General features: G+C 41.3%; 2 long non-coding RNA genes across 2 annotated transcripts; one reads left to right on the top strand and one right to left on the bottom strand.

Moving 5' to 3' along the window:
- Positions 1–724: 724 nt before the first annotated feature.
- On the bottom strand, positions 725–24,249 carry LOC128853387 (uncharacterized). The gene is made up of 7 exons (XR_008451902.1): positions 24,139–24,249; positions 23,825–23,957; positions 17,622–17,754; positions 14,167–14,284; positions 12,008–12,125; positions 10,728–10,818; positions 725–797 (listed from the first exon to the last, which is right to left on the bottom strand). It is a non-coding gene; the product is annotated as an uncharacterized LOC128853387 (long non-coding RNA).
- Positions 15,503–23,834, top strand: LOC128853386 (uncharacterized). The gene is made up of 3 exons (XR_008451901.1): positions 15,503–15,633; positions 15,894–16,074; positions 18,658–23,834. It is a non-coding gene; the product is annotated as an uncharacterized LOC128853386 (long non-coding RNA).
- Positions 24,250–25,061: the final 812 nt, after the last annotated feature.

Raw genomic sequence — 25,061 nt, forward strand, 5'->3', positions numbered from 1 at the left:
GTTGATTTTCTTTCCTTTTTTTAAAGAATACTCTAAAGCACGGTGTTGCTTGGTATGACTCTTATGCTGTTGTGCCATATTTTTCTGCTTAACACCTCAACCTCTGTGGGGTATTTGCTGTTTGAAGGTGGCCATGGAGCAGATCTTCTACCTGTAGAGTAGGAGAGAAGGGCAGAAGGGCTAGTTTGCCTTTAGGATAAAGGATTAGGTAGTTGCCAAGTGAAACCTGTTCGTTATTCTTACGGCTTTCGGGACAGGGAAGGGTTATTTTTCATTCACTGTGGTCCTGAAGCAGGTAAACAGCATGTGCACACAGTAGGCACTGAACTCTGTTGCAGCTCCCAGGCACTACATCAGTTAAACAGGACATTTTGACAGCACTTATAGTTAAATAAATATCTTAATGTGTCCTTTTCAGGAGGTGGAGAGAGATACATAGCTTATTTGTGAAGCTGCCATTCCCCAACAATGGGGGTGGATGATTTAAGACTCTCACAACAGGTGTAAGCTTGTGCTGAGGATAACAAGATGAGCTTCTGAGCGGCAGCTAAAAGCTACTGCAGACAGGGCTCTCTTCCTCTCCACAGACCAACACTGTTAACACTAAACAGTGAGGTGGCTCCTGCCTGGAATCGCTTTGGAGCTGGTGACTGCTGCAGCACAGTTAGCATCTTCATTTACCCTTCCTTTCCATAGCTGGGGGGGTGAAGTTGCCAAGTAATGGTGTTGGAAATTGGTCAGGAACGTACCCTGGAGCTGTAACCCTGGGCGATTCAGCTCTCCCATCCCTTCTGAAACTGGAACAGATAGGATAAGTTATTAATACAGCAAGTGCAGTGGATAGTTTGGGATCTCTGGTTTGAATTCTCGCTTCAGCTAACGACTTGCTGTGTACCTTGTTAAAGTCATTGTGATAAAGTTAGGGTAATCTTTCTCTGTCCCGTACCAGCAAACGCTGAGTGGCTGAGGCACTTGCTTCAATACCGCAAGAAACACACTGGTGCAGAGCTCCTGCATGCATGAGGCCACCTTCCCGTTTCTGTTTTCGGCTGAGGTGGGCTGGGGCCTAGGTGAGATGGATACACCCCTAGAAACTGCAGCTGCGTAAGTGGGAGGAGACGGACTCTTTGTCTTGAAAGTCCAGGCCTGTTGCTGCCTCGCTTGATTAAGTTGCAGGCTTCATTATGTGGAAGAGAGATAAACCTTAATGGAGGAGCAATCCACACAGGCGCGGGGCACGGAAAGGGAAGGGTTTCTTCTGTGTTCCGTGTTAGGCTGTAAAACCAGGACCTTCCGTGTGCCACATATATAGCTTAAAAGCTCTTTCAAAATGCTTTCTAGCGCCTTCTCCCCCTGCCCTATTCTGGCAAGAGTAGAACTGCCTGCGAATCATGGGACTGTTGATGGGAGGGTCTGGTATTGCCCGGACGCTGAATCCTTCGATTCTGTTTCAGACTTAAGTACCTCAGTAAGGACGTTAACTGTGCCCATGAGTGCTCAGAAATGCCCGCTGCCGATCCTTGCTCCAGCTCACGTGAGGTGCTTCTAAAAGCAGAATCCTCGTACAAAGGACAGCTTGCACAGGAGAATGGCTGAGCATGTTCCTAGAAGCTGATTAAAATCAGAGGGAATAATAATCCCTTTGTGCTAAATGAAAGAATTGAATGTACTGACACGCTGCACGGTTGGAGTTGATGTACTGAGACTCACATCCTTGAATATGCACAAACTGACAGTAAGGGGAAAGAAAGGAAAGGGGGAGAAGTGAAATTCAAAAATGTAACTTCAAGGAAGAATCAATAATGCTGCAAAAAAATTGTCTATTGAATTGGTTATTGCATGCGGGCTCCTGAAGGAAGGCAGAGGCTCCCTCTTCAGGCTCGTCACTCGTACACCACAACATTTTTAGTTGTGGGGACATAAGGTCACTTCACAGGTATACATACCCGCATGGAAAAAGAGGCTGAGACAATACAGAAGAGAACAGTTACATGTGTCCGAGGCTCACCAACCGTCCCCCTGCAGTGGGTACCTGCGTGTCAGGACAGAGCTGTACTGCAGGGACTCAGAATGATGGAACGGTTGAGATGGGAAGAGGCCTCTAAAGACCGTATCACCTGACAGCTGCTGAAAGCAGATTCAGCTCCGGCAGGCTGCCCAGGACCACGTCCAGTTGGGTTTAGAGTACCTCTAAGGGTGGAAACTCCACAATCTGCTTGGGAACCCTACTCCAGCGTTTTACCACCCTAACAGTAAAAAGTTTCTCTTTCTGCTTAAGTGGGATTTTAAGTGTTTCATTTTGCCCTCCTCGCCTCTTGTCCTGTCACTGGATACCCTTGAGAAGAGCCTGGCTCCATCCTCTTTGGTCCCTCCCATCAGATCTCCATGTACATCAATGAGGTCTTCTCTGAGCTTTCTCTTCTGCAGGCTAAAGAACACAGTGCACTTATGGCATCACAGAGAAGTCCTTGTAAAATCTCATTTGTCATCAGGTGGGGAAGGAGATAAGTCCATGAAGAAAGTCCTCCCTTCCTATCATAGGAAAATAAGTTTCTAGCTGGGCTCATCCAGTCAGGTATTTAAAGAGATAAAGGCTGCATCTTTGTTGGTTGAACAAAAATTGAATTGTCTTTAACGTTCTTTAGACAATGACTTATTTCTGAGGAATCGCCCTTAATGAAGTCCGGTGACAGGCTGGCCTGCTAGAGGGTGCCTGGCTCCTTCAGCTGAAAGCGGCAGCAGACTTGCAGACCTGATTCAAAGGCAGAGTTTAAGCCTAGGAAGGACAGCTGGACTTTGCCTCTGTGTCTCTGGTAAATAACCTAACTTTAAGTTGTTCTCGGTAATTTTCTTCTTTAGTATAAGAACTTTGGATTTAGTACCTATTCATCTGCATTAGTCAGGCTCAGGACTAAGTATGACTGTGGCACTAGATGGAAAAAAGTTTTGCTGCCCCCACCCCTCGTTTTAGTGTGTATATTTTTACCTTTTGCTGTATTTGATCCCTTTTGAGCTTTCGAGTGTCTCTGATCAGGGTGTTTTTCTCCTTAGTAATGCAAAGCTGTGATACAATTTGAACACTTCTATTTGCTTGAACATTAGAGGGCGTAGGATTTGTTTTGTTGAGCTCTTAGAGGTCAACTAAGTGGTTAGTGGTGAACTACAATGCTGCCTGTGCTGCAGCCGCTTTCCAAAGGCGTCAGCCCTAGTGGGGCTATTACGTAAAACACCTGCATAAGCAAACAAGAAGGCAACTGGATACTTCAGCATGGAAAAACGCATGATGCCTCAATGCTTATACGAGAGTCAACAGCACGAAGAAAACCCACCTCCTGGCATTAGCAAAGGGCTGTTCAGAGTTAAGGAACAGTCTCTTCAGAAGCTTTCTGAAATTCTTGAATAGCATGAGAATATGGTAGCGTAAATGACTCTCTCAGGCCAAACCCTGTTTTGGGGTAGTCTGATCAGCTGTGTTCAGTGATGCTCACTAGTTGGAAAATAATCTCTTAATGTCATTAAAAAAAAACAAAAACACCCTGACCATTGTTTAAGGAAAAGAAGGTCCTTCTGCCAAGATCCTGGAATCATGTTTTGCTAAGCAAATACTACTTGTTTCAGCTGCACTCGAAGTGCTACTTGCTGTGGCCTCTTCCAACACAATTATTTTAAGCACACCTCTTTAATCCTGGACAAATATTACTGTAAAGCAAGACTTATGTTTTTCTTTCCATAAATCCACGCAGGTTATACTCAAATACAGCTTGTGGTGCAATGTACTGAAGTATGGTAGCATAAAATGCAACTCCTATGACTCTGCTGCTTTTCAGGTAAAGTTCAGGAATAATACCAAGAGAAACAAACATCTATGACCTAAAAAAACAGGCAGGACAGACGTGTAGACTGGGGATTAGGCAGCACAGCATCTGCAGTATCAAATTCCATTTATTGCACCACTTGTTCTAAGCTGCTCCCATTTCTCAGACCGGGTCTGGGGAGGCACTGCTGCAAACGGCACCTGTGGCTCTGCAGGTGCCTGCTTGGAGGGGGCTCTTTGAGGAGGCCGGTACTTCTGTTCCTGTGGCTTGGCTTTCAGTCAGCTGTAGCGACAGTGGTGAAAGCCTGAACATACGGTGGGGCCTAATGGGCAATAATTCTTCTACTTTTTAGTCTATTAATTGCCATGGGTAACTTCTAGTTTCCCATGAAAAATGAGGAAAGAACAGCTAGATAAAAGTATAAATCGGCAAAAAGTCTACCTTTGTTGTCAAGCTACTTCCCCCTAGGCTGGGGAAGTTGCCCTAGAGAAATCTGTGTGAATTCAGCATAAGGACCTCTGTGCAGGACCGCTGGGGAGGGCATGCCATGAGCCACACGCTCCCTGGGCCATCGGCATGCTCTCCAGCCACTGCTATCTGCTTCAGAGGTGGGCGGCTGTCCTGCATCTACCTGAGAGACCAGCCTGCAGAGGTGGCTGAATTGTTGGGCATGGTAGGAAAGGTAGAGTCATGACCATTGATAGCTGTTCGCAGCAGGATGTTTGATTAAAACAAACGGTCACCTTAGGTATACAAAATGAATGGCATAATTAGACGCTGTTTTCCATTACTATATGCTCTGAATGAAAAAATACATATATGAGTAATCAGCATATTTAAATAAGATGGCATTTCAATACAGATTTAATGCTGATGACTGTCACTGAAATGTACCCTAATATCATTGTTAATAGTGTCTTAGAAGAAAAGACTAAAATTATGCTGAACAACGTGTCCTCATAGCAGAAGTAAAATGAAATTTAATGTTGTAGAGTGTCTGTGAACCAACCTACTGAGTCACAGTGGTGGATATAAAACACAGGAGGCAGGAGGGAGTTGCAGATGCCCAAACCCAGCCCTCAGCCTGGCCTGCGCTCAGCGCCTCCAGGGTGGGGAAAGGATGCTATACTCTGTCTATCAGCCTGTTGTGCCTCCATCAGGACTGCTAAGCAAGTCACAGGCTTTATGCTGCTGGTTCTTTGCATTTAGGGGATCCTTATGAGAGAGAAAAAGCTTCCAGTAGTTTTTTGCTCCTGTTAGGAAAAGAAATGGCCACTGCCCAGGTTCCTGGTGGTATATGGCAATTAGGGTGAGGCATCAGGAATTGTGCACAGTCCCACAGATGAGTGGAAGGGGCCAACAAACAGGAGGGAAAAAAATTAGCAGCCTCTTGTGCCTAGATACCACCGCAGGTGACCAGACACCTCTGTCTTCTGATTTTGTTATTCCTTCTGCTTTGACTTTTCTATTTCTGGCTATGAATGTTCTAATGCTGCACAATTAGCTACGCTGAGTGGTACAGTGAGAACCTGACCTTGTCGAGCATTGCGTGTACTAGACAGGAAAGCACTGAACAACATTTTCCAGCTTGCTTCCTTCCTATTAATGATTGAATTTCTCAGCCTCTTTGATGCAAAGTCAGGAAGCATTTGAAGGAGCAGAAAGTGAGAGAGAAAGTTGGCTGAAAAACCTTACAGCTGTTTCTTTTTGGTGAGAAGGCCAGCCAAGTTCTGGGTCTTCATTGCAGTGCTATGTCAGAGAGCCACGTGCAGGGAAGCAGGTCACAGCCCGACTGTTTAAACTGTTTCTATGAAGTACAGGTGGTCACACAAGTTTTATTTTCCAATGCTTGCATCCCTACACACTGACGATTTCATACAGCTATGTCTTGCTGTGCTCCTCAGCGGCCTAAGGAAGAACTCTTCCCTGTCTTGAGAGAATAGGTGAGAGAGACACTGCAAAAGCACTCAAGTAAGAGGCTTATGTTAAAGGTGCTTATTTTGTGGGTAAATATAATAGCAACAACAGATACTGTCTTGAAACACCAGAGCCAGCATAAGTTTATCTGAGGTTTCTCTGATTTCATCAGAGTATTTAATTGATGTAATTGCAGTTCTAGAAGATACTCTGGCTGTAAGCACGTGTTACTTACCCTTTCTGGTGGCCCAGTGCCCGTAGCAGAGCTGTACCTGCCAGAATTACTTTCTGCTGGCATCTCAACCATTATATTTTGAGAAGGAGCTGGGCACTGGACACATCTGGCTTTTGCAGTGCTGGGTGCCAGAGCTACAGCTGAGCTGGAGGCCCCGGCACTCTTTCTGCACGTACTTAAACAGCATGACAAAGCTTTGGTGCTGAAGACAGGCTCAGCCCCACCTGCTGCCCAGCCTGATGGGACTGCTGTGCTGAAGCTGAGACTAATTGCAGTTGAAATTGGGTGGTGGTAGTGGGGAAATCACCTAGTAAAGCTTATTAGGGGCAAATGCTGAGTGCTGGCAAAAGCAATGCCACCCATGATGAAAAAGCAACTGTAGTAAATGCTGACTTTCACACCCCTAATTAGCTGGTCTAAAGTGTCAAAGCTGATTAAAGCTTGCAATTCAGCTGTGCAGTCTTGGATCATTTGGTCTGTCGGGGAAGAAAGAGAGTCAAACCTGATTTTTAATGGATAAGAAATGTTGTCTCAAATCATAGCTGAGGCTTTTCAGAGATGTGATCTAAGCTTGGTTACCCCAGCTCTATCCTTGATATTCACCGCCTCACACCTTGAAACAGGTAAACAGGTTTTGAGTTCATATTTTGCTGAGAGCAGAACAGGGAGAGATGTGAGGAGACAGAAAACATGAAATAGCAATGAGCATGGCGATATACCCTGCCCCTCAGTGGGCTGTAGCCCCAAACCCATGGTGAGAATGCTTGGTGGATGCTAAATGATCTCTTGGGTTATTGCTGTGTGTAAGGAGAGTTGCTTTTCTGTGAGTAGCTCAACTGTGCAAGACTGACACATTTGATACCACAAGTGAGTGATCCTTGGGATTTGCACCCCTTGTCTGCTCTCAGGGCTGGCTGAAGTGGATAGCACCTCCAGCAAGCAATGCTCCTTTCTGAGGGGCTCAGAAGGTGCCACCTGCAAGATTTATGTCTTGAATTTTCCCAAACACAAGGCCTAACTAACTGTGTTCTCAAAACAAGTTTAGAGCAAAATATAACTTCACTGTAAGTTTGTATTTACAAGGCTCTGATACACTGCAAATCTGCCCAGTGGCTCTGTTGGTTCTGTTTGTATCTGTGAAATGCTGTGAATTCCTGAATGAGTGTGAATTGTGTTAACTGACTTTTTAAAATTAATTTTCTCTAACAGTACTGGTCAAAGTCTGGCTAAGGTTAGAGTTAGGAAACAGCGTTAGTTTATGAGAAGCTGTATGCAGAGGGATTACTGAGAAAAGGGTGTACGTACACCAGGACTTAAATTGTGCTTCCTCGTAACCAAGTTTCCAGGTAAACGCCTTTTTTCTCTCTCCTTGTCCAGAGATAAGAGTTCTCTTTTACCTATGAAAGAGCTGTGGAGCAATAGCTGATCGTGTTTGTCAACTAAGTCAACAAAGTACTTGGCACATCCAGGGATAAGTGGTGTTTGTCTGCCACGTGTGCTCCATCCGTCATGGAGGACGGCTGGGCTGGGAGCAGAGGCATTGTCGAGTGAGGTGCTGTAAAGGAAAATATCCAAGTAGGTGCAGCTGGCTCCAGAAGCATCTCCTCACACAGAGCGATTACCCCTGTGTTCTGACAGAGGATGCAATGTATTTGAGCAATCTTTTTGCATTTTTGTTTTTCAAATAAAACTTCTAATTTCTGTTCAGCAAAACAGTTCCTAAACTATTCTACAGCTTTGTTACTTAACTCAGCTGCCTCTGTAGCAGAAAGCTTTGCTGGGATGTGTACTTGATCCAGAAGGCTCTGAAAATTTGGTGAAACTGCGAGTTACTCCTAACCCACTGGGAAGGCTGGACATTTTTGTATAAAACTTAAGCACAAATGTAATTCAACAGTGGGTTTACTAAGATTTGTCCTAAATATTTCTCTTAGAAAGGAATGGACAGATCTAGGAAACGTAGACAAAGAGGTATCACCTGAGATATTTCTGTATTTTTGTAAAAATGCATGTGGCTTTCTTTAGCCATCTGCCCTTAAAGGTACCTGACTAGGAATGCATGCGTTAAGGCTGCCTCAGGGATGGGACTGGATGCAAGTTATAGGACAACTGACACGTCCAGTTGCCGAGAATGATTTACATTCTTGGAAGTTACTACATGGGTACAGAAGATGAAACTTTAATGTTGAACAGCCCATGGGAGCAGAACACTTGAGAACTGCGAGAATGCAAAGGGAAATAAAGGGATATTTAATCTGTGGGACCTTTTTAGAGGTCAAAATGCAGCATACTCTCAGGCATGTTACTGGAAGAAAAACTGAAAATGAAAACGTAGGACTAGGAGTATCAGTATGGAGCTAATCTGCTCCACTTATTTGTATTTCCACTCAGTGTTAGTGTTGTAAAGAAATAATATTTGAAGACTGAGTACCATTCATAGTTCACTTTTTCTTGATAAGAACTCATTTTTCCCAAAGAAAACCAGTCCTTGTTATGGCATTGTCCCATGACTTTTTGTCAGCTTCGGAATCACAGAGCAGTTGAGGCTGGCAGGGACCCAGAGATCACCTAGTCCAGTGCCTTGCTCGAAGTAAGGTCAGCTACAGCACATTGCTGAGGACCATGTTCAGTTGGATTTGAGTATATCCAAAGGACGGAGGATCCACAGCCTTTCTGGGCAATCTGTCCTTGTGTTTGACCACCCTCAGAGTGAAAAATTGAGATGTTTTCCCCCTTTTCGTATGTTGTCTTAGGTTGAAATGGAATTTCCTGTGTTGCAGTCTGTCTGTTTCCTCTTGTAGGTTCTGATAGCACTGAGAAGAGTCTGGCTCTTTACTTCCTCATTTCCCTTGTTCCTTTTATTCAGTTTCACCTTCCAAATACAGAAGGTGATTTTGCTGGATGTGTTTTGCTTATATGGTTCGGTAATGCCAGAAATATAATGTAAGTTGTCTTACCCACCTTGTCTTTCTTAAATTACTAAACATATATACTGAATACTAACAAAAATCCTTGCTGATGTTTGTTTGCATTCTATACAGGTAAGTCAGCAAAGATCTTGATCTGTTTGGATTGCAGAGAGTTGAAATATCCATATCTGTAAGGGCAAGTGTTTCCAGGGATTAGGTGAAATGGATAATAAAAATAAATGTCACTGAGAAGCTCCAAGACTTAGTGCATCTGTAGTGCTGGTATGGGGCGGGATGGGATCTAAGTTGGTCAAAGTTGTGAACTTCTAATAGGTGTAAATATTTAGTGTGTGTGATGCCAAACACTGTAAGACATACTATCAGTTTCCTATGGAAAGAAAAAGTTCTAGAGAATAAGGATAGGGTGCAGAATTTGCATCAAACTTTGTTAGGAACGAATACGCTTGCAGCCAATAAGGAACTTGATAGGGACCTTAACGAGAAAGGTCTTAAACCAGTATGGTCCCCCCAACACATTGCAGCTTGGCTTGTTAGTGGTGCTCTTATACGTGGAGCAGCGGTAGGTGCTAGGAGGCTTCTTAGCTACTTAGACGTGGTTAAGCTAACACAGGCCTGTGCTACCAGATTTTCTGCAAACTACAAAAGGAGTGACAATATGTAAAAGGAATGGAGAGAGATACAGCACATCATGCAAAACTCTGGTCCTATGGGTTTCCTGTATACAACATCCACTTTAAAGTCACAGAAAGATGAAACAGAAAACATGTAATGAGGAAAATGGTGATGTTCAAGTACATGTTAAAACAATCTTGTTGACCTCCTAATTTAATGAAGCATTGCATCTTATTGAGATGAACAGTCTGTGTGATAGAACAGTTTAGGAAATAAAATGATGCCTCCTTACATCTCCCATGTATTTAAAATGGTTCTAAGGAGAAAAAACACAACAAGCACAAAACAAAAAAAACAAATTCTAAACTAAGACCATGCTGATGTCAAGCTGACTTTCCAGGTGAGGAAAGGTGGTGGAGTTGCTGATTCACTTCATGCCTTCACCATATGTGTTTTTTTCTGTCCCTCCCTACCCAGATTCTGAGCATCTCTATGCTGGCACCCATAAATGTTTTGCATATTCATGACAGATAAATGTAATGGAATTCTACTCTGTACATGTGAGTGGGAAGCACACAGCCAGGCTCTGCAACCCTGCTCAGTGTGTATATGGAAGCAGAATGATAATTTATGCTGCTGAAGAAGCAGCCCAGGCACCACTGCATTGTTGTGATTAATTTAACAAACCTGACATAGAAATGACTCTCCAAATGACAGCTAATGACATGTTGTTTCACTCTTGTAAGTGCATATTAGATGTTACTACTAAGGAAGAACAAAAGAATGAAAGCCTTTTTTTTGACTAAGTCTGACAGATAAAATGGGAGGTTGCGTATTTCTGACTTTTCCCACATTGGTACATATCGCTCAGGTGGTGTGTCAGCTGCTTGAAGCAGCTTTGGCCCGCGAAGGAGAAGGTAACAGCTTCCCCTTGTGCAACATCAGGGATTTAAGATAGGTGTGACATATAACCAGGATGAATCTTATCTGGTTCATGGGCCATGGTGGTTACAGAGGTCCCCTAGCCAGGCTGCCAGCACCAGTAGGGTTACTTGGGATACTTTGTAGTTAACCATTGCATCACACCTGGGGCACAGTATCCTGCCTCCACCTGCACCCAGGTCAAATCTTTTGAAGAACACTTTGCAGCTGTAACTATGTGTCCCTCAGCTATTTAATTCCATGAACTGGTGGTGTTTCGGTGCAGCTTTGACTTACCAAGCTGGTTCTTGAGGGAAAACAGTTTGGTTCGGCAGCCCTGCAATTAGCACGCTTCCCAGTCTGCATCAAAACTGTTGGACCAATGGACCTGCCACATAAATGAATTTGATGTAAAACTGCTTTTAACCTGTAATTTAATGGTTTTTGTGAGGGAAATTAACAAATCCTCATTTCATATACGCATATACGTGAGTCATTACAAGTGAGCATGTTTATTGTACACAGCAGTTCTTTTCAAAACACACATGTTTAAACAGATGGCTTATGTTGACTATTAATGCAGTTCCTGCAATTAAGTTCGGTCTGAATGAAGTAGAGGGGGACTGACATTCAATTGACATCAAAGCTGGTGTATTGCATCTTTTCCTTATGAATGTTCAAATTCAGCTCTGCTACTACAGCCTTACTGAAATGTCAACTGTGATAAGTCACGATGTAACTGAACAGGAGAGATAAGGTACCTGGCATCTTGCTAAATTACTTTTTGACTGGGATTTACTATGTGCATATTCATGCTGTTGTGTTTTTGTGGTGAAAGTCCATGTTTGAACAAATTACTAAAACACAGTAGAAGGGTGAAACTTGTTTCTCTGCCTCTGTAGATGTGGTGGGCTCAAAGCACAGGCAAGCTAACTTCCACCCAAATGCAGGATGGTGCCATGCTCTGCTCACTGTACTGCCCCCTGAAGCAGCTGCATGGCTGACAAATGCTGCTGACATGTTATGGACCTGCAGGCAAGGCAGCTGTGGCAGAAAATAGGAGTGGCCATATACCTGGTAAAACCCAAAGCTCCTCTAGTGCAGTGTTGTGTTGATGCAGGATATCGCAAGAGCGACTGGTAAACGACTGCGAGGGCAGATCAGGTGACGCAGCCCAGACTACGGAGCTGAAGCTGCTTTGGGGCTTCCTGACCTACAGCCCATTTTTTTTTTGTGTTTAATAGTGCCTGACAGGTTTCTCTTCTAAGAAATTGTTAAGGGCTCTTGGAATTCATGTAAACATTCTTTTCTCTAGCACGGTGTTTCATACCTTAGCTGTGTGTTATGTGGAAAAGTGTACCCAGTCTTTTGAATTTGCTACTAGCTTCGTTTGATGATCTGCAGGTCTTGCATTGGAAGACACTGAACATTTGTTCAGTGTTGTGTCACTCATGATTTTATAAGTCTGTTCTGTCATCTAATGTGTTTTGCAGCCTATGCTATTTCTGATACAGAAGGTGGTTTTGCACCTGTCTTTATCACTTTTTCCTCTATTACCTTGTCACTATTTTACTTACTTCTGTTAGCCATTTCCAGATAAGCTTCTGCAGCAGGTAATGTCTTGGCTCTGAAACTGGAGTCTCATGGTTGAGTTCAGCCTCCTGGGACCCACTTAAGAGATGTTGATTGTAGCTTCTGCAGTGACATAGAAGAATAGGTATGGTTAGGCTTAGTGAACAAGAGTAGCTGTTTAAAACAGCTCAACAAGCATGTCATGCCTATTAGATAATCCTTGCCTTTTCCTGTTTCCTTGGTACTCTTCTAAAGTAAATTTAATCTTCCGCTACTTCTATTATATTCTTTGCTTAAATTTAACAGGGGAGAAAACCACCCCAATGTGCATTTTATATATGTCTTTGGATAGAGATGTTTTCAAATGTCCTTTCATTATTCAGTAGTAACTTTCTAAACATGCATGCCTGGGAGTAGCTTTGTTACAGCACGAAGCTGGGAAGTAGTTACCCGACTTTGGTATCTGCTCTGTGACACACATTCTTGGAAGACCTCCAAGCGTCACTGTGAGATGCTGGACAAGGCTGAGGTTGAAGCAGAACAAGGTCCCTTTTCTTTCCAAATCTGGCACATCTTCAGCATTACAGGGCTGGTCCTGCACAGCAGTGAAACACTGCCTCCGTGCTGAAATACCACCGTCGGTTGGAGAAGAGAGCTGATTTTCAGTCACACTAATGCAAATACCCTACAAGCCGTATTCAGCAAGTCTAAGTAAGCCTCAACAAGAGGAGAAACTTGATACAACCTAAATACCAACTAATCATCTCTCTCTGAGTGGTCATTGCTGGAATTAAAAAGGCCCACAGCATTTCTGGGAAAGCCTCAGGAAAGCTCTTTCAGGAACAACACGCAGTGCTTAAATTTCTTCCGATTTGTTTTTTTACTAGCTTTACCAGAATTTACACAACAAGAATAAAAGGGACAACTGTATCTCCTGTTACATAAAGTCTCTGAGCTTTCATTTCAGTGAATATACTACACTGAATATGAACTTTACATAGTTATTATTCCCACACTCTAGAATAGTATTCTGTAAAAAAACAACCAACCAGAAAACCCCCACTCAAAAAACCAAAACCCTAACCCAAACACAACATCACCCTCCACCCTTAACCCCCCCCGGGATCCAACCCCCCCCTTTCAGAAAGCCAGTGAAATAGCCTGGCTATAGTAGATTTATTCTCTAATAAGCTAATTAGTGTTTGAGTTGACAGGGAGCTCCAGGAAGGAAGTCTTAGACCCAAAGGGACAAACAGCCTTGATGCTTTTCCTGTAAGGGGTAACTACAGCAACCACCAGACATAGCTATTAGCTCTCTACAGAAAGAGAAGTAAAGTTAAATCGTGCTGCAGCTTGATTAAATATTTGTGAAGCTGATTTAACATCCTTTTACCAAGTGAACGTGTAATGCTCTAAACAGCTGTGTAAAAATAACCACAAACCCAGATTATTTTTATAACATGTCTTGAGAAGTGGCTCCAGAGCAGTTCAAGTAATGGACAGGTACCAGAAACACTGGGAGGCTGATTACAATTGTTGCTCATAATGCTGGTTATTCAGGTTGCTTCACACTTCTTGTCATCAGAGCTGGATTTCAGTAATTTGTAACTTTCTTAAATTTAAGTGTTTGGCCTCATATTTTTTAGCCTGAATGTTAACATCAGACTGCATTTTGATGAGAAACATTGATCAAAAGGCACAGCCTTCTCTAAGGATCAACTTTAGGAACGAGGTCTTGTTTTTTAGTGCTTCTCTCCAAAGACTTGGACAACTGATTTGAGTACAGCATTGGCACTGCTCTTGCAGAAGGATAGACCTCTTGATGACCTCATGCAAGCTAGAAACCTTTTGTTAATCATTTTGCACGTGCTTTGTGCAGACTTCTTTCTTAGTTCCTAAAATCTCATTGTGTTTAATCTGTTTTGTGCCTACTTGATAAAATTAATTTTTCTTGTTCCTCATCAAGCTGTGCGTGCACAAACTCTAAAAAGTAACTAAGCCTGATTCAGGCCATGTATGCAAGCAGACTGAGATTTTCCCCATCAGAGCTACTCTCACAGCAGCACAGAGCTTGTCTTCTTATGCTTACATTGATCCTCCTGCTGGAACTTATTGGATTTATGAGAAGGAAGAGGAGTGAAGGCCAGCAGAAGGAAGGGCTCACCTCAGGGAGCTGGCAGGACACAGCAGCCCTCTGCATGAGTGGCAATGACACTGGTAAGGTGGTAGTGGCTAGTGGGGGCCCAGGAGTCAGCAGGAAAACAGTTCCAAGAACTGGGGCTCTGAGAGACAAAAGTAGAAAAAAATGAGCGGGGAAGAGAGTCAAACTAGAAGAGGCAAAGCAACGGAGCTTTGGGAGGGACTGTAGCTGCACTGCTCAAGGTAAGGAAACAAACAATAGCAGCAGTTTCTCAGGCAGCAAAACCAGTTTATTGGCTTTGAGGATAAAATTCCAAGGGCAATAGAATTTATTTATGTATTAACGTGTATTTTCTGTAAGTTGAGTTCTAAGCCAAGCTGTTTCAAAGGAATAACACTAGCCACAGCATGATTGCTAACCTAGCAGGAAGCATTCAGATCTTTCCTGGAGCAGAAGTTTCTCAAGTTATCTCTGAAGGATGTTGGGAGAGGGCAATAGTTGGTCAAAGTGCTTGGGGTCAGCAGGGGGAGGCAGCCTGGGTGTAGTCACGTAGAGTGAGAAGTGATCTGATGAACACTGCCTGTTAGCAATTAATGCCTGCAGGTAGCATGCATTCATTTAAGAATTTCTCAAATCCATATTATGGAAGAAAGTGAAGGCAAAAATGATGGCATTATAAATGCCATTATTTGTTGAATTTTACCCTCTACTATGTTAAACAACTGACACAATTTTGCTGGTGCCTTATTTTCAGCTTCGGTTTCTAAGCTTATTGGCATTTCCTCATGCCATGAAAAGGTAAAACTAATTTACTGAGAGATTAAAAAATAGTTATGTTATGTTGGTTTAGGCACTGATTAAGAGTCTGTCTGTCATAAAGATCAATCTCTACTTCCTTTTTCCTTCTGGATAAACGTGACAAACTTTCCACAGCCACAATGATTAGTTAAGGAGCTTTATAGATAAAGTAGGCAAGTATGAGTGCTACTCCTTAAAAAATTGCATCATGCTTCAAAACAGCGGCTGTCAGTCTAACCTTGTGACTCATGAGCACAAATGGGATTCCTGGGCTGTGTTTACATGTCCTGTGTTGCCAGCAATGAGGATGGGGTGTCTTCCTGGCAATGGTGCTAATAAACTGGTAGGTCATAAAGCTTGATACTTAGATAGAAATAGCTGTGAGTGTTCAGCAGATGTTTGGTTTGGTTGGTTGGTTTTTTTCTTTCTCCTCAACTTCTGCTACAAGTGAACAGATTTGGCTTTTTCCATCTAGTGGCAATCTGCATGAATGTTACAAAGCATCAACATTTTTTTCTTTGCTTGTATGTAGAGTATGAACTGTCTTTCAGAGGAAGACATCTCATCAGGCAGCCTCTCCATGCTGGTGTGTTTGGCGTACTGGAGGTGCTTTCCTCCTTCTCTGTCATTTGGCTTTGGCAATTCTGAGCGCATACAAAGCGGCGCTGCAAGCAGGATATACACACCCTCAAGGTACAAAGCAATTATTTGCACCTGTTTTATAGGTGAGACTAAGAAGTTCCCACGCTAGGGAGAGCTGGCATTGAGGGAGCAGGGAGATAGTGAGCCTCCCTCGTTCTCTGGGACAGGCTCACCCTCAAAGCTGCTGAGTTGGCATCCTTGATTCTCTGTTTTTTCCTTAGGGCTTTATGCCTTTCCAGGAAGTGACCTTTCCATGTCAACAATCTTGCCTCCACCTGTGACTTTTGTCTGTCTTTTTTGTCTGGCTCTAGGTGACATACTGTCTCACAGCTCTTTCTCACAACTCAGTGGTTTTCTCAGAAGCCTGAGTGACGATTATGCTGCTGTGGTGTGCAAAACGGAGCCTGAGATTACGGTGAGCTGAGCTAAAAGTAGTGTAACAGTGGAGGTACTGCCGTGAAGTCTGCATTTCTGTGGTGGCGTTCTGAGCAGGTTGGTCTGGGAAATCTGGCACATCACTACACTGGTGTGCTGGCATAGAGCTCAGCCCATAGCTTGGATTGGGTATGACTGCACAGAAACATTTTGAAGCATCATTGGTGATGGCCAAAACGAATACTCTCAGCTGTCTAATATTGAGATAGTCCTATTTATTCAGGGTCTACACTCCTTCATCCCCTGCCCCAGTACTGGAGCTCACTGTGAAGAAAAGACAGTCAGAGGATGTTACAAACCTGTTAGGTACTGGTGAGGATGTTAGAAGAGCCTGTGCCAAGTACCTCAAACTCTAGTTTTATGTTATAAAAACTGATAAGTCTTGTGGGATTGTTTAGTTGGGTTTGGGGGCTTTTTTGGGGGGGGAGGGAGTCTGTGTGTTTGTTTGTGTCTTGTTTTGTTTTTTAATACTAAGTGTGGCAGCATGAAATTCTATGAATTGAAATGCTATGCTTGAAGTGAGGGGAGTTGAAGTAATGTCATCCGTCATGAAAACTGAATGGTGACCATAAAATGATAATGGATGTGAGACTGAGAAATTCAAACTGCCCCGACATATTGAGTAAATGCTGGGACGCTGGGCAGTGATTGCTTCATCCTTCAGGTAGCCAGCGGCCCACAGCATGAAAATTCAGTCCTGACATACTCCTGACTGGCGTGTGAGATACATGACAATGAGTGAATAGTTGTGATTTGCAGTAGAGACCATCATGTGCTCAAGTATCAGCAGGAGGAAAAAACAGATCCACTACGGTAATACCTAATGGTAGACAAATGAGGAGGCTTGCTAAAAGGAAATTTAATTTGAGCCATGCAGATAACGTTTAAAGAACTCTGATAAGAGACTCGGATGTACATACTCCTATCTAACATGCTTTCAAAAGGATTAAATCCAAAGATGTCTGGCTAAACAGGAAAGGGAACCTTGTAAAAGTGAACAAATATCCTCAAAAAAAAAAAAAATTATATCCAATACAAAACCAGAGAAGAGCACACACTTTGGTTTTAGAATTAACATCCCCCAAACAGGAAGCCATAGGAAATAGTAAAAAAAAAAAAACAACCCAAATCCATCTAAAGTAAAACACCTGCCAAAAGGTCTACAGGGTTCACTGAGAAAATGGTACATACAAGATTGCTCACAAAATAAAAGGTAATACCAAAACCTGTTACAAATGAGTCAGGCTGCATAGGGGAGGAGGAGGTCAAGGAGGGTCCTGCCTGAGAGTCTTTCTTTATAGGGATTTGGTCAGAGGAAATGTCTCAGGGAGTGTCCAGAGGCACTAACTTTTGAAATATATTGATAAACTGAACTATATGAAAATGTCAGGATCACACAGTTCTCAGTGCTCAGCTGAGGACAGGAAAAATTAGCATATTTGGCACTTTTGGTCGTTCTTCTATATCGAAAACATTAAAAATATCTTACTTCTAATACTTCTCATTTCAGTCATGTCACTTAAAAATCTTATTCACTGGTGAGTCGAAACACTGTCTCTTTTTAAAGGAACGTGTTGCATTTATAGTAGTTGCACATTTCTTACCAACTGCCAGTTCCTGCTGAGCTTCAGGGTAAGTGGAATGTTTAAAAATTGCTATGATGTTATAAATTACATCATGCTGCTTTGCACTTGGACCATTCAGGAAATATTCCCTTTCTTCTCTTTGATCTGCTTCCTGGGAAAAGAAAAGTTTTTAATCTTTTTTTTTGGTTGCAGAGCAGGAGTTTTCATTTCTAATTCAAGTTAATTAAAAAGCATAGCAATTTGTCTGGTATGTCCAGGGAAATTTATGGCTGTAAAGATTGCAAATCAGATTACCAGGTGCAAAACACAGACAGAATCAATAGAGGAAAAATACGTTGCTGGACAGAAACTGTCTTTAGAAACACCAGAAATGCAAGAATGTGCAGCTGGTTTATTAAGCACTCTCATTTTTGCAGGTTTCTAGGTCTTGTCCTATTACAAAATTTTCCAAAGTCTCACTCTCTGTATGAGTGGGCTCATAATCTTCAGGTTCAGTCTCTGCCAGAATAGGCCTCATTAGCTCTTTTCCTTCTATGACATTTGTGACAACTATGAAGAAAAGCTGTATCCCTATCATCCTTCAGTTTGCTAAGGTAATCAAGTCAAGGTCTCCTATTCTTCTCCTGTAAAACTTGCTCTCCTGTCCTCTGATCACGGTAGTGCACATTATTTTTAATTCTTCTTCCTTGACAAGGGGTGACCTACTCTAATAAAGGCCTTTATTTCTAAAAGTCCTAACTTGGGTTACGTGAGACCTGCAAAGGTCTATTAAATATGAAGGCACAATCTAGTTTTGTGTGCTTTTTCTTATTTTATTATTTTAAATGAGAAAGGTAAATATTAACATCACAAAAGCACATCACATAGGCTCAACCACTGTAAACTTAAAATGAACAATATTATAATCAAAACACAGCGACAGCTGAGATTAGATCATGTGTTACTTATTATATTGGCTTAGCTCACAAGTTTATGAAGTCATAAAGTTAGTAGTGTGTAACCAAAGTGTGTGCCTGACAAAGAACAGAATTGCTATTTGCTAATTTTGCATCAGGTGTTTGAAAGAGGAGGTGTTTCCTTCTGGTAAAGGAACAGAGGACTTGGCAATCTGGGAACTGCCAGCGCCACGGTTTACTGAACAAAGGTGATTGCCTGGAAGAGAGGATAGTCTATCTAGCTAGTCACAAGGAACTACAGAGATGTAAGCAGGCCCTTTGCAGTTATTTTTCTTCAATGCTTCCTCCTGAAGATGTCATTGCAGTTGCAGAGCTGTTGTTTACCCTCCTCAGATGCTTGCCTTTATCCATATAGGCACAATGCTTGCCAAGGGTTTTGTAACAAGGTTTGTTTCTGGACCAGCCTTAGGACTCACAGCAGTAGGTCAATATCCCTGCTTTCAGATGGCTCTATCTTAAACAACAGGATTAAGAGCTGGGGGTTGCTTTTCAGCTAATTATGGAGTTCCACTACAAACGAGCACTGTCTGATCTTCTGCACAGTCTGGCAATTTGGACACAATCTGTTTGACCAATGCTAAAGAAGAAAATTTCAGAAAGGAATCATGTGTCCTTTTTCAGGTTAGGTACTGAGAGTCGTACAACTGGAAACGTTCTTATTTTTAAAATTTTATTTCACCTGAGAACATATAATAACTTACTTGCCAAATGTATTTTTCAGGGTAATTCATCTGTGTCTACCGAAGCTTTCCCAATTCAGGGTAATTTTACCACTTGTTTTCTTTGATTAAAAAAAAAATCTATAATGTTGGAAGCGTATCTTTCTAAGTTGCCATCTCTTGTCTTTACAATATGTAAATGGGTTGTATTTTGGAGTCTGACCTATTTTTAGATCCTAGTCTAACATTGTATGGTTATATATTCTAACTGTTTCTTAAATATTCAGTAAAAAGAAGTGTTTTTGAAAATGTTTCATAATTCACATATTTTTATACAGCTTAGTAGCATTAACTATGAAAGATAAAAATTGGGAAAAAACTTATTTTTCTAATCACAGCCTGAAAATCTCATTTATGATTGAGCTGACTGATGCCATTATTAATTATAATATGCTTTTATCCTTTCCTGACTACACCAATTCCCAGAAATATTGTGAGTGGTGCTTCTGCACACAGTTAACTCCCTAGTAAACATACCCATCTGCTCAGTGTTTTCCTTTCTGCATAACTTTTACCTCAGTGGCAAAAACAGCTGACTGAGGGTATTAGGCAAGAACTACATCTGTTCCTACAGATTGTCTTGTCATAATGAAATCAGAAATCAGGTGATGTTAATTCTATCAGACGATAGCTACGCTGACATGCCAGCTAGAGTTCAAGGATCTGGGTGACAGGAAGCTCCAATGCCTACTACCTTAAGTACCTAAGTGCAAGGAACATTTTTGCTTCTGTCTGGAGAGCTCTAACTTGGAGAGTGTTTCAATTTAAAATGGCTTTTCTCAAAATTGTATATTCTTGAAATAGATAAAATTTGGGCCAGATTGTTGTGTCATGGAAATGGTTATGATTCCAATGATTTCAAATATTTTAAATACTTTTTCTTTCAAGGGAAGCAACGTCATCTTCAGACTTGACTGTTTTAATGGGGGAGGTATGCATAGAGTGTCCATATGACACTTAGGATAGTGGGACGATCCTTCTAAATTCTGTTACAGACTGGAGGTGGGTTCCCCTTCATGCTGTGACAAGTTTTAGAAGTAGGATGCTAGCTAATCAAAGCTTCATATACTCACTGGCTCTGTACTTAGTACATAAAAATCTTGAGCTCCCTGTTTTACCCCTGGAAATTTAGTGATAGTAACTATCAGTTTGGCTTTATATAAAGGTGAATGAGTTTAATAAGGCAGCACGGGCAGGCAGGCTAAAAGATGTTCTGGAGATTACTGTTTAGAAGTTTCAGCTGAAGCAAAACCATTTAGTTTGGTATTTTAAATTATTTTTAAAAGGAAATTAAGGTAGAGAAATGTTTGAATGTGTGCACTTTTTGATCCAGCAGTGGAATTCAGATGGATCCTTGTGCCCATGAAGTTAAGCCATTTATGTGATGAGGATTTGGTATAATGTGTAAGTAACAGAGCTCTTGATGCATCTCCATACTTCAGGATTGCTACTTTGAATTCTTCAAATGCATAAACCAAGAGTTTTGTCATTCAGATTTGACTTGCACACACTCCTGCAGCCCAGCATGTGAGTGCTTAACTCATGTATGTGTTTAATATTTAACAGACTGCTGCTTTGTTATAGTAACAACAGGAAAAAAGTACATATGAATCGCTGCTGTCACAAATAAGGACGTAGGAGCACGGTAAGCAGAGGATCTTAATTTCTTTCTGATATACCAAGTATAACCTTTCACCTAAAAAACGCAATCACCTGTAGAAGGTAGTTGCTATGCTATTATTTTTATTAGGTATTATTAAGTAGCTTTTACTTCCTTCTGATAAGGGACAGACTACATATACATATAACAACTTAAAATACAATTTGTATCCATAAACTTCAGCCTTTCCAAGTCACATTTTCTGACTGTTCAGAGGGTTACTATTTCATGAGAAAGGCATGCTTATGAAATGAGGCTAAATCTATAAAAATCTTTATTGCTGAATGCTGATGTTTAGGGTTGTGGAATATGCTGAAAATGAAGGGTTTATGTTTCCCAATATTTTCTACAAATGGTTAACAAATTATGTAGTCTTGGTCAGATTGCTTTTACTGCTTCCTAAAAAGGATGCAAGAGGCTGTGGGGGCAAGTCCTTTTTTACCTAAGAGATCAGGAAGGCTAGAATGGAGCTAGATCTGCGAAAATATCAGCTTGAATAGGATGTTGCCAAAGGACTTGATTATTTGAAGTTTCTTTCTCTGTTTCTTTTTATGGAAACTGTTTTATTCATATTGTAATGAAGGACAAGGGAAAGGAAGTGGTACTGATTTGTAGCAGAGTTGTAACAAATAAACCCCTCTGCTGAGAAGAGGGAGAAGTGGAGGTGGTTTCCCTGGGTTTTCTCTGACCAGGGTGATATAGTTTGATGCTGAATGCATGGGAACATGACAGCTGGCTTTGCCCCACATCAGGGGACTGACTCCAGCTGTTAATGGTGGGGAGCAGAGGCTGCTGTGTGCATTAATTTTTTGGGACCACTGAGGCAGAGCTCAGGGACATGCTGTCATTTGGCACGCTCTTTCTCATAATAGCCACTGGGATCAGTAATGATCCTTCCTGAATGATAAAGTAGCCATTACTGGTATTGGTCATACCATCCAGCTTTGGCTTATCCGCAGATTTCATAAGCAACCAAGTTGTTCTCAAACTGCAGCTCACCCAACTATTAGATATCAAGCTTAGTGGACATCAATAGCAATCCATGAAGAACACTGTTATGATGAAAAACTATAATTTATATAATGATTTTTTTCCATCTTTATGATTTCGCTTTGATCACAAACTTTTGAAAATTCCCCTTTATTCACTTTATAGTCATAAGCGTTCATGTCCTCTCCATTCTAATGCAGTGAATTCAAAATTATTGAAATATTTTGAAAGTATAATCAAACTTTAAATAATATTTAAAAAACAGTGATTTGCCACTGGGTAATGTATCAAATGCATTGCTTATATTTATCTAGATCACATAGTGAAACGTTTCCCTTGTTGACCCCAGAGCAAGGAAACAGTGTTCTTGCTTCAGTCACATTGCACTGGCACGTGGCTTGGTCACATTGCAGCCACAGATCCGTGAGTGAGGTTATCGAATGGTCTGAGAGGTGAAAGCAGTCTTAACAACACGTGCAGCTATATCAGAAACTCCACAAACTTTTGGGGAGCAAAAGACAAAGCAAAACTTGTTTGATTTATCTGGCACATGCCTACTCCATGACCTGGAAATGAATTTTTCTCTATTCTTGACCGTTCAGGACTTTTAAAGCAGAACTGTCTTACAGAAGATTGTGGAATTGTGTCTGTCTTCAAATTCTTGGATTTTGTTATAATTTTCATGTTCTCTCTCTACATCTACAAATTTGCTGATTATATGGCCTCAGCAGTCAGAAAAAAAATAGTGATTCTGTGTTCATTTGGCTTTAGTTGCATGCCTTTAAGATGTCAAAAGGGGCAAGAGCTTCATCAGGTGATGAGCTCAGTGCTTTCTGATGATCGCAGGCATTTAAAACCGGTTTATGAATTTTCAGACAGAATTGAGTGAATTTATTAACACATATATCTGCAAGACAAGAATATATCATATCCCTGTCACAAATGAAAACTATTATGCTATTTCATGCATTGTTTTCCTTCTGTGAGCTTTCATCCAAGGATGCTCCTCTGTTCTATGGAAAGTGAGAGGTGGTGATAGCTCAATAACCATGATGCTCTAGCCCTGCTTTCTGATTTGGCACAATGATATTAAAGTACTGAAAGACTTTGGATTTATCACAATCCAAGTGTTAAACTTGACATCTACAACAATTATATGAACTATCACTATTTAAGTTTCCAATGGAAATGAGGTCTAGATTTCACTAAAGTGATATCAATTTTTATAAGGATCTGCTATTTGTGTGCAGGCAGTGCAGGACTGTTGCTTTGCCTGTGGAAAAGAAGTTGCAATTCTTGATTACAACTTCAAGTTGACATCTGAATGTCAAAAGAAGCCAAAGAACACTTAAGTTGTAGAGAAAACAGGAAGGCTAAAAATGAGTGAAAGTCAAGGCAGACCTTTGCTCTTAAAATCAGGCTTGAGCTGCTCATTACGCTTTATCAGTTGACAAGAATTAAAAAGTAAAGAATATAAGGTCAGATATTATGTGTTTGAGTTCAGATACAGTGTACGAGTATGTTATATGTTGAGACCTAACCTTCAAGTGCTTTTCTTGTGAGATAAATGATAACTTGCACTTACATTCATGTCCATGCATACTTCCTATGTGAGAATGCTGGTGTAATGAACACCCAGGTTATGCATATAAAACAATGAAGTTGGAAGGGTAAGTGTATTCATCTTCAGTGGAAATTTAAATGCAATAAACTCTGAAATTACATAAGCTGTAAAAAATTACTTAAAGGTTTGTTCTCATATGAATAGTCTCAACAGCAAAGCAGAAATATAAAGACCTTGTTCTTCTGTCACGAGAAATTGCAGTAATCCTTAGGCTGTTTTGGCACTCTTGCTGAGATACGTGGAAAGACCTATCTCCAAAACGATTAACTTACCTGCTCATGAGCATGCCCTTGCAGCGCAGTGATGGATTGTCTTGCAGGTCTGGAGAACTCTGACCCACCAGGGAGAAGTCTGCCCGAGTTCAGCTTTGAGTAACAGATTTTTGCATCCCTTGAAGCACACAGCCTGTGTGTAAGAGGAACCACGGGTCAACTTCATTATTAAGGATAAAGGAGAGAAAGAACATATTTACTTTAAGAAGCATGGATTTGCAGTAATAGAAGAAACACAAAAATAAACCTGTAAAATACTGTATTGGTATAATAAAAGTATTATAATTTAATATAAGATTCTTCCTGTGTTGCACCTGTGCTTCAGCTTGTTGAAATGGCTGACCTAACAAGTTCCTACAATCTGTATGGAAGCTAGCATTTTCTGCAGGCTTCTAGCTGTGTATTTCTTGCTTCTGCTCTCAAAGGTTCATCGCTCGGGAGCAACCAATACAGAAACCTTTTTCCTCTAATGGAAATTTTTTATTTTGTTTTCCTACCCTGCCCCTTCTCTCTTGCTTTTCTGTCCTTGCTACTCTGTTGTTAGAACTGGATCATCACATAGAAATATGAGAGGCAGGTCATATCCTTCCCCTTTTCATTTTAAATGACCTGAGAATTTATTGTGTTGTGTAATGAGGGCTTTTTTTTTTTTTTTCCAGTTACCTTCTGCTTGCAGACTTCTGAAGACATTTTGGTGTAATTGTGCCCCTTTATACAATGAGAAATATCAAACAGACTCTTCTTGATATCTCTATAAATCCCCTCTGTCTCCAAAACCAGACAAAGTGTCCAGTAAACAGCCTCTTTTCAGGACTGTTGTAATGGCAAGGTTCAGTGCGTTTCCATGAACAAGTCATCATGAACTACGTTTTCAAAATTTTTGGGAAACTTTCAACAAACAGGTATCTGAGCCTCAGTTTCCACTTGATTAGTTGATGTAATAAAGTGGTAGAATTAAAGAAGTTACCTGCATTGTTATAAATATGGATACGATCAATGTAGTGCATTAAAAAGAGCTTTGCTGAATTCACTTGTGGAAGAAGCAAAATCCTCCAGTAATCTCTTTAATTTAACAATCTAGCAGTCTGACTACCAGGCAGTATTATTACATCTGACTTTTCACTGTCGCTCTAAATGCTTAATAACTATTTTTTCCTTACTGTAACTATCTCATCTTTTTCATCTTCACTGCACATCACTGAAGAAAAGAGCTATGATTCTCAGAAATACCATCAAA

This window comes from Cuculus canorus, chromosome 12 (genome assembly GCF_017976375.1).
Source record: "Cuculus canorus isolate bCucCan1 chromosome 12, bCucCan1.pri, whole genome shotgun sequence".
Classification (NCBI taxonomy): Eukaryota; Metazoa; Chordata; class Aves; order Cuculiformes; family Cuculidae; genus Cuculus; species Cuculus canorus.